Below are 8509 nucleotides of genomic sequence, written 5' to 3'. Positions count from 1 at the left end.
GGTGCTCCCCGCCTGAGGCTCCCCGTGTGCTGGGGGCCCTCCCTCCGGGAGCCTACGAGGCAGGAAGCTAGCCAGCTGGAAGACTGGTGCTCCCCACCCCCCTAAAATTACTTATTAAAGAGAGCATCTTTCCTCCAGTGTATGTTTTTGGTCTCTTTGTCAGAGATCTAATAGCTAAATTCGTCCAGGATCATTTCTACTTCTTCTATTCTGTTCCATTGACTCACATGTTGGTTTTCCTGCTAGTGCCGTGCTGGTAGCTTTCTAATAAAACTTGAAATCTGGGACAATAATGCCGCTTGCTTTGTTTTTGTTATCCATTATTCTTGCTAGTCTGAATCCCTTCTGGTTCCGTATGAATTTTAGGATTGCTTTCTCTTCATATACAAGGAATTCTGTTGGTATTTTGATTGGTATTATGTTAATTCAATATATCAGTTTTGGAAGTATAGCCATTTTGACTATATTGGTTTTGCCTATCCTAGAACATGTGATATCTTTTCATTTTTTAATGCCTTGCTCAATTTCTTTTTTTAGGGTGATGTAGTTGTTGTGGAAGTCTTTCAATTCCTTGGTTAGCTTACTTCCTAAGTATAAAATTTTTCTTGATGTGATTGTGAATGGAACTGTGTTTCTAATTTCTTTCTCAGTGAGTTCATTATTTGTGTATAGGAACATTATCAACTTTTGTATGTGGGCCGTGTATTCTGCTACATTGCTGAATTCAGATATGAATTCCAGGAGTCTTTTGGTGGAATTTGTGGATCTTCTCATCTGCAAATACTGACAGTTGGTTTCTTCCTTTCCTATACATCTTCCTTTTATTTATTTCTTTTGCCTGGCTTCTCTGGCTAATGTTTCAAGTACTATGTTGAACAGAAGTGGTGATAGTGAACATTACTAACTTTTTCCTGATTTTAGAGAGAAAATTTTCAGTATTTACCCACTTAATATGGTTTTGGGAGTAGGTTTGTCTTAAATGACTCTAATCAGATTGAGAGAACTTCCTTCTATACCTAGTTTCATCAGGATTTTTATTATGAAAGGATGCTGGATTTTTTCAAAGGCTTTTTCTGCATCTATTAATATGATCATATTATTTTTGTTCTTGCTTCTTGTGGTTTGTACCTAGATCTCCCAAACCTCATGCACTCATAAAAAGGGATTTTCAGAGCTGGCTGTATCCTGGGTGTGTGACACTAGGATTAAGAAGGTCTGGTACATAATTAGTATACTGTTTGATTTATCATAGTTCTAGGTGTGTATAATGGATGCTCCATGCTGGTTGTATGTGGCACCGATCAATAGACTTGTGCCTTGGTGGAATATAAAGGAACAGAAAAAAAGGTATGCTCCCTGCTTCTTGCTTGCTTCCTTCAAGCTACTCTGGCATAAAGTGTTGCTCTTTTGTGATGCCCCTCTGTCATGGCAACCTGCCTTGGTGCCTGATGACAATCGACTGAAACCTCTATAAATTATAAACCAAAATAAACTTTTCCTCCTTTTATATGTGGGTGTTGGGTATTCTGTGTCAACAATGAAAACAGGAAGACAGGTTTTTGTACCGGGAGTGCAGTCATTGCTGTGATTGTACCTGGCCATGTGGTTGAGAAGCCTTTGGACCTGGCTTGCAGGAAGAGTTTCAAAATCTTTGCAGATGCCAGTTAAAGAAGCAGCCTTGGAATGCTATAAGCTAAACTTGATAGGAGATTCTAGCCAGCATTTAGAACACCAGAATGCTGATAGAAATGCATCTGATAAAATCAGGCTCAGGAGGTTTCAGTTAGGAACAAAGACTGCATTGGTTTTTGGACTCAAGACCATATGTGTTATGCTTTGGCAGAAAATATGACTGCATTTTGCTTTGTCCAGAAACTTGGCTTGAAACTAAGATTAAGGGCAGTGGACAAATTAATTTGGCAGAAGTTTCAGAGCAATACCATGGCTACTGTTGGGGTCTTTTAGCCAGATGTATGTTGAGACTCAAGAGCCAAGGGCCTAACACAGTGATTAAAAATGTTTGTAATTTAGCCAAAAGAAAAGCTGCAGTAATGTTGTGACCTCCAAAAATGAAACAGAGGAGAATCTTGTTGCTGGAAAGGTTAACAGTAAAAGTCAAGTATTTCTGAAGACATCACTAGGAACAATCCACTGAAAGTATCACAAGAACAAGCAAGACTCCAACCCTTTGAGACCTCAAAGTTGCAAAAATGAAAGGCAGCTTTGATATGAGATTCCCAAAGCAAAATTTTCCAGAATGGTGACAACATAGAGAATTTGTCCCTTGTGACTGGGGTCTTAGTGCTCTGCAATACAGGCAGTTGACCCCACAGCCAACAGAGAAAGAAGCCTGGCCTATTGCTGGCAGACCTTGGTGTCATCCATGTGGCACTAGTTTTAGGTACATGAAGAAAGCAAGAGTTGTGGAGTCAGGAAGGCTTCCATCCAGATTTTAGAAAATGGCCCAGTAGGGGCCATTTTGGGAGTTGTGGAGTCAGGAAGGCTTACATCCAGATTTTAGAATATTTCCTGAGAGGGAGTAGTCAGTTCCTGAGAAGGCAGTGAATGGGAAGCCATAGGTGCTGTGGAGACTGCAGAAGGTTGGTGAATCCAGGAATGTGGACCATCTGAGAAAAGCTGCAAGGAGTGAACAAAGCCAGCCCAAGAGACAAGCCATGGATCTACAAACACTGGCAGTGCTATGGGGGCAGATCCACACACGCCCTTTGGAGTTCACATTTTGCAACAGATTGCACAAGATGCTGGACATGGAACTATGAGATTTAGTGTTTGACCTACTGGATTTGGGACTTGCTTTGGTACCATATCTTTCTATCCTACTTATTTATAACTTTTAGTAATGGTAATGTTTAACTTATGTCATAGTCTGTTGAAAGTATTTAACTTTTAATGTTTTTAAAAGGGTTCACAGCTAAGAGTTTACCTTAAATCACAGAGAAGACTTTGGACTTGAACTTTTCAGCAATGCTGAAACTGTTACCATTTTGGCAACACTTAGAAATGGACTATACCTTTTGCATAAAGGGATGTTCATGAGTCTTTTGGGGGCCATGGGTGGAATGTTATGGCTTGTATCTAGCTGTCCTCCAATGCATCATGCATTCATAGGTGGGGATTTTTGGAGCTATTGGATCTAAGGTGTATGACTGGTTTAGCATAGTTCTGGATATGGATAACTGAAACCCCACTCTCTGTGTAGGTGGCAGCAATCAATAGGCTTCTAACTTGGTGGAATATAAAGGACAGAAAGAAAGCAAGCTCTCTGCTTGATGTTTGCTTGCTGACTCCTGGATGCTGTGCCATGAACTATTTCTCTTCTGTGATGTCCCTTTGCTATGCCACCCTTCCCTGGAGCCAATCAACTATGGATAGAGACCTCTACCAATTGTGACCTGAAAAAAACATTTCCTCTTTTAACTTGTGGATGTTTGGTATTTTATCTTAGCAAAGAGAAATGCAATTAAGACTCTTCCTTTTATGTTATGGATTGCATTTATTGATTTGCATATGTTATACTATCTTTGCTTCCCTGGGATGAACCATACTTGTTCATGGTCTATAATCTCTTTTACAATACTTTGCACCCTGTTGACCAGTATTTTGTTGCATATTTTCTTATCTAACTGTATGTCTATTAAAGAGATTGGCCTATAGTTTTCTATTATTGTTTGGATACTGGACTGATTTTGGAATCCAGGTAATGATAGCTTCCAGGGAATGATTTTTGGAGTATGCTTCCCTTTCAATTTCATTAAAGAGTTTGAGGAATATTGCTATTAACATTTCTATAAAGTTTTTGTAGAATTCAACAGTGAATTAATCATGTCCTGATCACTTCTCAGATGGTAGATTTTTGAAAATTACTTCTTCAATTTCATTTCCAGTTTATTATGCTATTAACTCTTCTTACTTTAGTTTTGGTAATTCATATGCATCTACAAATCTCTCCATTTATTGAGTTCTCCAATTTATTAGCCTACAGGTTGGTAAAGTAGTTGGTAATAATCTGGATTTCTGCACTGTACACTGTTATTTCAATTTTTCCATTTCTGATTATATTGATTTGCATTTTTTTCTGCTCCTTTTTTGGTAAGATTTGTTAAAGGATTTCCTATTTCATTTATTATTTCAAATAACTGGTTCTTTAATTCATTATACTTTGAGCCATTGCATTAATTCTTGCACTGATCATCACAATTTCCTTCTTTCATACTAGATTTAGATTTGGATTATTTTTTTTTTAAGACCTCAAGGTTCATCACTAGATTATTTATTTGGGCTAACTCTGTTTTTGTGACGTTCACATTCACAGCTATCCTTGTCTCTTAGAACAATTTTCATTGTGTTACATAAAGTCTGGTATTTTGTACTGTCATTATCATCTAATTCTAGGAACTGCCTTATTTCTTCTTTGGCCCATTGATCATTCAATAGTGTATTGTTTAATTTCCATGCATTTGCATAATTTTTTGGTTTCTCTTGCCATTGATTTCAAGTTTATTGCATTATGAGCTGATAATATGCATGGTACAATTTAAATTCTTTTGAATTCACTTAAACATGCTTTATAGGACAGTATGTCATCTATTTTGCAAGGCTTGATGTGGCTTTGTAAGAATGTGCAGATTGTTTTTTGCTCAGTAGAAAACTCTATAGATATTTATTAAGTTCATTTCTTTGAAGATTTGGTTCAACTCTAATATTTCATTGTTGATATTTTGCCTAATCAATGTTTCTATTTGTGAGGGTTAGGTATAGATTTCCGATTATAATCGTATTGATGTCTTTCTGGTTTTCTATGAGCAGTTTTGTGAAGTTGGAGGCACCAGTGTTTGGTGTATATATATTTTTAATTTATATTTCTTCCAGGAGAATTGTTCCTTTTAACAATATGTAGCCATAGTTTCTTCTTCTGATAAATTTTGTTTTGAAGTCCACTTTATCTGAAGTTGGCACAGCTACTATTCTTTGTATTGTTTCCTGTTACACAGAATATTTTTTTCTTTTTTTGACATTTAGTGTATGAATTTCTTTTGGGATTAAATGTGTTTCTTGTATATAGAATACCATTGGATTCTTTTTGTTTATCCACTCTACCAATCTGTGTCTTTTGATTGGGTAATAGATACCATTTACTATGAGAATTTTAACCTAAATTTATTGACTGATTCTTGTCATTGCATATTTTCCTGTTTCTGTTTAACTGGTCACCCCATTGGGTGTATTCATTTCATTACACTATTTGGCTTTGTTGGCATTCTTGTTTCTGGAGGATAATTTTGAGAATTTTTTTGGAATGCAGGTTTGGTGGTCATAAATTTCTTAAGATGCTCTGTGTCATTAAAAAAAAAAACATTATTTCTCTCTCAATGTTAAGGGATAGATAATTTTATAAGATATATAAATCTTGTTTAAAGTTGTTTTCTTTTAGTGCCTGAAACACTTCACTCCACCCTCTTCTTGCCTTTAAGTTTCATGTTGAGAGCCTGCTGTAATTCAAACGGGCTTACTTTTAAAATAAGTGATTTGTTGCCTTTCTCAGAGAGCTTTTATTATTCTATTCCTGTGTTTCAATTCTCATATTTTGATCCTTATGTGGTTTGTAGAAGTTCTTTTCTGATCATAGCTATTCAGATTGTATATGTCTGATTTACCTGCATGTAAATTTTTTTACCCATAGTTGGAAAATATTTTGCTATTATTTCTTTTTTTTATTTTAAAAAGAGCAGTACAAAAGAGACAAACAAAAAAATAGAACAGTAGCAGCATACCAATATCACGAACATAAACAAATCAAAGCAAGAACATTCAAAGTGATACAGAGTCTTAAGACAAATTAATACAAATCAACAATGGGTGTCACATTGCATAGCACTATCCTCAACCACATTGCTCAGATTATCAGATGTAAAAATGAAAGGTTGCTCACACCATTAAAGAAAATAAGAATACAATTCTTCAATAAAACATTAGAGATAATACAGAGTTTCACTAGACAAGATGGTAGGAGTTCACCACTGTAATTCCATTGCATATGTTAACTTCAAATCACGTGCTCAGATCACCAGACACAAGCATGCAAAGTCGATCAGAACATAAAGAATTGTGAGCATCAACTGTTCATTTCAATACACCATCAGAAAACAGCAATACAGTCATTGCAGCTATTCATATATATATTTATGTTTTGCCTTCCTTCTTTCTTTTTTCTTCTTTCCCTCATTCCAGTCATTCCTTCCTTTGAGCAATTTCTTTCCCTTTCCTATCATCTATTGTATGTTTTGAGTTTTACCTAATCTTTCAGGTTCCTACACCAAGGAGACAATATGATGTTTACACCTGTGGGTCCAATTTATTTCACGTATGAGTATGGTCTCTAGTTGCATCCATTTACTTACAAAAGCCTCAAGTTTATCTTTTTTAATAGCTGAGTAATACTCCATTGTATAAAAATACCACAACTTTTTTATCCATTCCTCAGTGGATGGGCATCTGAGTTGTTTCCAAGATTTAGCTATAACAAATTGTGCTGCTATAAACATGGGTGCACATATATCACTGTGGTATGATGTCTTTAATTCTTCTGGGAAAATACCCAGAAGGGGAATAGCTGGGTTAAATGGGACTTCTAATCCTAGTTTTGTGAGGAATCTCCAAATTGATTTCCACAGTGGTTTCACCAATAGACACTCCCATCAGCAGTGGAGTAGGGTTCCTTTCTCCCAAAGCCACTGTAGCATTTGTTTTTGGTTGACTTCTTGATGATAGCCACTCTTTCTGGGGTGAGATGGAATCTCAGTGTTGTTTTAATTTGCATTTCGTGAATGACTAATGAGGTTGAACATTTTTTCATGTATTTATTCGCCATTAGTATCTCCTCATTAGAGAAGTGTGTATTCATCTCAGATGCCCATTTTTGGATTGGGTCTTTGAATTTGAGAGGCCTGATTCTTTTTTAAATCTTTATATGTCCTAGATAGAAGCCCTTTGTCTGATGGGCAGTTGGCTAAAATTTTTTCCCAATTTGTGTGTTTTCTTTTTACTTTATTGGTGAGTTCTTTAGATGTGCAAAAACTTTTTAATAAGATGAGATCCCAGTTGTTGATTCTTTGAAGTATTTCCTGTGTAGTTTGGTTTTTGTTCATGAACTCTCTCTGTACCCAAATGTTGTCAAGATTTTTACCTACTTTCTCTTCCAATAAATTTAGTGTTTCTGTTTCTTGTTTTTTTTTTTTTTTTCCAGTACTGGGAATTGAACTCACAACCTCATGCTTGCCAGGCAGGTGCTGTGCTGCTGAGGTAAATTCCCAGCCTCTAGTGTTTCTGTTTTGATATTTGGATCTTTGATCCATTTTGACTTTAATTCAGTGCATGATGAAAGACATGGGCCTAGTTTTAGTCTTTGGCATGTGGAAAGCCAGTTTTTCCAGTATCATTTGTTAAAGAGGCTTTCTTCCTTCCACTGAACATGTTTGGCCCATTTGTCATAGACAAGGTGATTGAGTGTTCATACTTGTCTCTGTATCTTCTAATCTGTTCCATTGATCTTCAGGTCTATTTTTGTACCAGTACCATGCTGATTTTATCACAGTAGCTTTGTAATATAATTTTAAGTCAGAAATTCTGCTGCCTCCGGCCTTTTCTTTGTTTCCCAAGATTGCTTTTGCTATTCTAGGCCTCTTCTGGTTCCAGATGAACTTTAGGAGTGTCTTCTCTAGATCTGTGAGGTATACTAATGGTATTTTAACTGGTATTGCATTGAATCTGTACAAGCATTTTGGGAGTATGGCCATTTTCACAATGTTGGTTCTTCCTATCCATGAGAAAGGAATATCTATCTATTTTCTGATATTCTCCTCAATCTCTTTTTTCAGAGTACTATAATTTTCACTGTTTAGCTCTTTTACTTCTTTTGTTAAATTGATTCCTAAGTATTTCATCTTTTTAGATGTTATTATGAAAGGTGTGGTTTCCCTAATTTTTCTCTCAGTCTGTTTGTTACTTGTGTACAGGAATGCTATTGACTTTCGAGTGTTAAATTTGTGTCCAGCTATGCTACTGAATTTGGTTATTGAATCCATGAGCCTTTTGGTGGATTTATTGGGGTGTTCTATGTAAAGTATCATGTCATTTGAGAATAATGACAATTTTACTTCTTTTCCTATCCTTTTTCCTTTTATTTCTCTCTCTTGTCTAATTTCTCTAGCCAATATTTCCAGAACTATATTGAATAGGAGTGGTGACAGTGGCCATCCTTGTCTTCTTCCTGATTTTAAACTGAAAGCTTTCACTTTTTGACCATTTAGTATGATGTTAGCTGTTGGTTTATCATAGATGACTTTGATCAGCTTGAGGTAAAGGCCATCTATTCCTATTTTCTCTAGAGTTTTCAACGTGAATGAGTGTTGGACTTTATCGAAGGCTTCTTCTGCATCGATGGAGATAATCATGCGATTTTTGTCCCTGGGCCTATTGACATGGTGTATTA

This window comes from Chinchilla lanigera, unplaced genomic scaffold (genome assembly GCF_000276665.1).
Source record: "Chinchilla lanigera isolate Chin_1 unplaced genomic scaffold, ChiLan1.0 scaffold00102, whole genome shotgun sequence".
NCBI lineage: Eukaryota > Metazoa > Chordata > Mammalia > Rodentia > Chinchillidae > Chinchilla > Chinchilla lanigera.
The sequence above is the reverse complement of the archived record's forward strand: the minus strand, read 5'-3'. Positions refer to the sequence as shown.